The sequence below is a fragment of the Thamnophis sirtalis genome, unplaced genomic scaffold (assembly GCF_051295495.1).
Source record: "Thamnophis sirtalis isolate CommonGarterSnake01/CBP01778 unplaced genomic scaffold, rThaSir2_p1.2 scaffold_10, whole genome shotgun sequence".
Taxonomy (NCBI): domain Eukaryota; kingdom Metazoa; phylum Chordata; class Lepidosauria; order Squamata; family Natricidae; genus Thamnophis; species Thamnophis sirtalis.
In genome coordinates, this window is record NW_028261390.1 from 6094280 (window position 1) to 6100279 (window position 6000).

A 6000-nucleotide genomic window follows, 5' to 3' on the forward strand; every position below is an offset into this window, starting at 1 on the left:
ATACATTGTGATTCCTCACGATAATCCCTCCAAACAGTTAACTACGACCTGCAGTACAGCTAGTCCTTGACTTACAACCATAAGCGAGCCCAAAATGCTAGGTAAGACCGTTGTTAAGTGAGTTTTGCCCCATTGTTCAACCTTTCTTGCCACAGTTATTAAGCGAGTCACTGCAGTTGTCAAGTTAATAACACTGTTGTTGAGTGGAATCTAACTTTCCCGTTGAATTTGCTTGTCATAAGGTCGCAAAAGATGATCACATGACTTTGGGGACACTGCAACCGTCATAAATACGACTCTGTTATCAAGCATCTGCATTTTGATCATGCGACCACGATGCTGAAATTTTCAAGGTCATTTTTTCAGTGCCCGTGTAACTTTGACAGTCGCTAAACAAACGGTTGTATGTTGAGGACTTCCTGCAATCAAAATCTCTAAATCAGTGTTTCTCAACCTTGGCAACTTGAAGATGTCCGGGACTTCAACTCCCAGAATTCCCCAGCCAGCGAATGCTGGCTGGGGAATTCTGGGAGTTGAAGACCGGACATCTTCAAGTTGCCAAGGTTGAGAAACACTGCTCTAAATAATCTCTTCTTTCTTGCTTACAGCACAAAGAATGTTCTTTCTTCCATCTTTCTTCCAAATATTTCTTTGTCATGTGCCCTGATTAAAAGGAGTACCTGCAAGGCTGGGATCCTACTCAAAATTGTATAGCTTTCCCCCAAAATGCTTTATCCTTAGTTATTCAGTCAACATTTAGACTCTATCCACGCCTCAAGTTGTGAGAAAGAAGCATGTATCTTTTAGTGCCGTTTTCCAAAATACGTCCCGATTCACAGATCATAACAAGCCAAAATATGACTAAGTTTTGATTATTGTATATTATGATGTGAGCCAGCTACAACTTACTCAACAAACATGATTAACCAAAACATGATTTAGCATGATGCATAAGCCTAGTTAATAACTGTATAATTAATTCCTCCAGCCATAGCTACACTCATAAACTCCATCCAATATGCTATTGATACCGCAACAGCTCTTCTACCTCAAGATCAAATCAAAGTTTACAGGGGCAGCTGATTTCTCCTGCTTTCGACCTAGTGGACCACTTCCACTGATAATTCTTCTACTTAAAAAAAAAATCGCAAGTGTGATGTAATTTTCCTACAAAATGAAATATGTACATCTCACATAGGGGGGAAAAAAACATTTGAGGGGAGTTGCTAGAGAAAAGAAAGAGAAAGAGCAGAAATGTTTCTGCCTATAAGTGTTCAGTTCATGGGAAGAAGGAAGGAAGGAAGGAAGGAAGGAAGGAAGGAAGGAAGGAAGGAAGGAGGAGAGAGGGAGCAAGAGAGAAAGGAAGGAAGGAAGGAAGGAAGGAAGGAAGGAAGGAAGGAAGGAAGGAAGGAAGAAGGAAGGAAGGAAGGAAGGAAGGAAGCTTTTCATTTCTAGATTCTTATTCTCACAACTTCTACCCTGCTCAAAGGAGAATCTGATTTCCACCATACCTCTTTTCCATTTGATAGCACCAAATATGTCAGCTTTTTTTTGCAACTTATACCACTGTTCCCAGTGGCCACTTAAATCTATTCCAGTTGAGAAGAAGTTCCAGCTTTTCTCCCAAGTTCCAGCCTCACTTACTTTTCCCCACTACGCTAACATGATCTTGCACCCCGTATATACACCCCATGCAGTAGCCCTTCTCTTCCAGTCCCACCTTCCTCTTACTCTAAAAGACACCGAAAACTTTCCCCGGAAGATAGAGTGAGGAAGAGAGAGAGTGAGTGTCATCTTTTCCCACGCCTTCCTCCAAGCTTCAAGAGTTCTTGCATCACAAGAACCCACAACTACAGCCGACGGCAAGAAGCAGAGCATGATTTTCCGAGCCATTCGCCTTCAGGTGGAAGGAAATGAACTCCAACAACCCCTTATCCCCTACCTGGAAGAACCCGCAGACAGATAACCTCCATCATGCGAACAGGGGCTGCATTCCTACAACCAATTTAAGCCTGATTACTAAACCAATCCGGCCTTTCGGGCTCTCGTCCTATGCAACTCACCCCTTAACCCTAAACCACCCAGCATAAAATCCAACTGAGGTCAACGCCAACCGAGAGGAGCAAGCTGTGCCAGGTCTCGTTTACCCGACTTGGCTGAACGTGTCATGTGAACGCAGGCGGAGTGCACATTCTGTAGAGGCTCAAAGAACAGATGTGGTGGAAACCCCCAACTTGGCACCTCTCGTCCCCTGGAATCCTGCATCCAGTTTTGGAGGGTGGGGGAGGGAAACGCAAAGAAGAGCAACTAAGAGGATTAAAGGTCTGGAGGCTAAAACATATGAAGGCTTGCAGGAATTGGGTATAGCCAGTCTAGGACTTGGGAGGACACGATATAGCAGCATTGCCGTATTTGAGAGGTTGCCCCAGAGAAGGGGGAGTCAAGCTATTCTCCAAAGCACGTGAGGCCAGGACAAAAAGCAATGGTTGGAAACTAATCAAGGGGAGAAGCAACTTGAAATGAAGGAGAAACTTCCTAACAGTGAGGACAATTAACCAGTGGAAGAGCTTGCCTTCAGAAGTCGTGGGTACTACTCCATCACTGGAGGTTTTTAAGAAGCGACGGGTCAGTCACTTGTCTGAAGTAGTATAGGTTCTCCTGCTTGAGTGGGCGGGGGGTGGTGGACTAGAAGACCTCCAAGGTCCCTTCCGGCTTGATTCCGATTCTAATCGATTGATTGGCACCGAGTTGGAAACCATCATTGGATGACAGCTCATGATCTGACACGATCTGATCTACCCATGTGGTAACTGCTTGGGGAGGGGTGTGTGATATGACAGCCTCTGAAATGGCATAGGGTCTTCCGCTTGAGTGGGTGGACTAGAAGACCTCCAAGGTCCCCTCCCAGCTCTATTGGTTCAGAGCTAATGGCAACTCATGAGCTGACACTTAGGTTACCATCTGGTAGCTGCTTGTGGGGGGGGGGATTCGGTGATATGACAGCCTCTGAAATGGCCTATAGGGTCTTCCGCTTGAGGGGGTGGACTAGAAGACCTCCAAGGCCCCCTTCCAGCTGGATTCCGAGCTCTCGGTTTTTCCCACCTCGCAGGGTTGTTGTTGGGGAAGCAGGGGGGGGGGGCAAGCAGCAGAAACCTGAGTCCGCCCGCGGGTGGGAAAGTTAAGACGGTTCAAGCGCCTTCACACGACACGTTTGGAGCCAAGCCGGGTCAAGCTCGGATTCTCGCCCACCTCCAAGCCCACCACCCCTCGCTCTTCTCGGCCAGCGGACGAGCCGAGGAGATCGGAAGCCCCGACGCCTTCTGTCCCCGGCTCCAAAACCCCACCGCTGTCGCCACCACCCACCCACTCACCCCAAGCCACATTTGCCTCACCTCCTGGCCTCGGCTTTCCTCCGGTCGTCCAGCTTGGCGGCTGCTCGGGAAACCAGAGCCCGAGGACGCGCGGGGAGAAGGAGGAGGTCCGCAACGAGCGCGGCGGAAAGGCGAAGCTTCGAGACCGACGAACCCGGCGCCTTGCCGCGAGGCTCCTTCGGCTACTCTTTGGCAACTTTTCGGAAATCCGGGCGGGCTGAGGAGCGAGCGCGAGCGGCGGCAGCAGCGGCGGCGGCGTCGGCGACCTTCCTCCTTCTTCTTCTCCTCCTCCTCTTCTTCTTCTTCTCCTTCTTCTCCTTCCTCCTTCTTCTTCTCCTGACGCGACCCTCTAGACCGGGAGGGCGCGCGCGCGCGCGCGAGCGGGGAGACCCTCCTCAAAAAAGCGCGCTCGGCCGAAGCGCAGCCAAGGCGCGCGCGCGCGGGCACGAGGCGGGTTGGTTAGGTGGGTGGGTGGTCGAGTTGGTCGCTTTATGAGGCGAGGGGACGAGCGGCTTGGCGAAGCGGGACGGACGCTCCGGCTTTCTCCTGACCCCCAGCTGGGTGAGTGGGCGCGCGAGCGAGGCGAGCTTTCCGGCGGGGCCAGCCCCCTTTCCGTCCCCGCTGCTGCTGCCCCGAGGAAGAGGTTGAAAAGCAGCGGCGGCCGGCGTGGCTTGAGGGGGAAAAAAAAGCGGCGGAAAGTCCGTGTGTGCGTTTCCCACCCGCCCCCACGCCGCCTTCCACTTTGCCCGCCCCGGGTGCGCGAGGTTTAAAGCCGCGGCTGAGGCGGTGCGGGGCCGTCCCCCTTGGCCCGCCGTCCCCTCCTCCCGGATCCCATTTCCCACCCCGCCGCCAGCCCTCGTGTTCCAGCCGAGGAGCGTCACGGGGCCCCCGGCAGGAGGGAGGAAAGGAGGAGCCAGGCCGGGGACGGCTTTCTGGTGTGGCGAGGAGGGGGGGGGGCGGGAGCTGGTGAATGGGGGGGGGGGGGATTCCCGGTCCGTTTGAAAGGTTGGAAGGGGAAAGGGGGCCGGTTCTGTTTCGGGGTGGGGTGGGGGGCTTCTGGGTCCAGAAGGCGAGAGGAAGAGGGTGGGAGTCGTCCTTTCTATTTTTTTTGCAAGAAATTTTTATTTTTATTAAACACACACACACAAATCATTTTTTGCAAGAAATTTTTATTAAACACACACACACACAAACACACACAAATCATTTCTTGCAAGAAATTTTTATTAAACACACACACACACAAACACACACACACACAAAAATCATTTCTTGCAAGAAATTTTTATTAAACACACACACACACAAACACACACACACACAAAAATCATTTCTTGCAAGAAATTTTTATTAAACACACACACACACAAACACACACAAATCATTTCTTGCAAGAAATTTTTATTAAACAAACAACACACACAAACACACACAAATCATTTTTTGCAAGAAATTTTTATTAAACACACACAAACACACACAAATCATTTTTTGCAAGAAATTTTTATTAAACACACACACACACAAACACACACACACACAAAAATCATTTCTTGCAAGAAATTTTTATTAAACACACACACACACAAACACACAAATCATTTTTTGCAAGAAATTTTTATTAAACACACACACACACAAACACACACACACACAAAAATCATTTCTTGCAAGAAATTTTTATTAAACACACACACACACAAACACACACAAATCATTTTTTGCAAGAAATTTTTATTAAACACACACAAACACACACAAATCATTTTTTGCAAGAAATTTTTATTAAACACACACACACACAAACACACACACACACAAAAATCATTTCTTGCAAGAAATTTTTATTAAACACACACACACACAAACACACACAAATCATTTCTTGCAAGAAATTTTTATTAAACAAACAACACACACACACACACACACACAAATCAACACATACAGCGAGTCGTTTGGTTACAAGTGTTTTTGCATCCACATTCTCAAATAGCATTTACAATCCCAGAGTTTTCATCTAGTATAACTAAATACCTCACTTTCCTTGTACAACCTCACTTTCCTTGTACAATATATATTCAGTTACAATTAGTATTGTTATTTTTTCCCAATAAAGCTAATTCCCTTACATTCCTGATTGTCTGCTTAATAACAGTATACCTTTATATAATCACAGATCCCAATATGAAAGAGATTTACCAACCATTTATATTCGTATATCACTGTTTTCAATTATGCATAATTCCACCAATCAACTTTTTTTTAAAGAAATTTTTATTAGACAAACAACACACACGCACACAAAAAATCATCATCACATACAGCATGTCGTTTGGTTACAAGTGTTTTTGCATCCACATTCTCAAATAGCATTTACAATCCCAGAGTTTTCATCTAGTATAAGTAAATACCTCACTTTCCTTGTACAATATAACTTCAATTACAGTTAGTATTATTTTTTTCCAATAAACCTAATTCCCTTACATTCTTGATTGTCTTAATAACAGTATACCTTTATATAATCACAGATCCCAATATGAAAGAGATTTACCAACCATTTATATTCGTATATCACTGTTTTCAATTATGCATAATTCCACCAATCAACTATCTTCCTTTCTTTTTA

The 6000-nt window shown here is 46.5% G+C and overlaps 1 protein-coding gene across 1 annotated transcript in view; it reads right to left on the reverse strand.

The window, feature by feature from the left end:
• Nucleotides 1-3698, reverse strand: part of SLC4A4 (solute carrier family 4 member 4) — a gene marked incomplete in the record, with an annotated part of 161559 nt that extends 157861 nt beyond the window's left edge. The window contains 1 exon segment of the mRNA XM_087723961.1: nt 3393-3698.
• Between the last annotated feature and the right edge of the window lie 2302 nt (nt 3699-6000).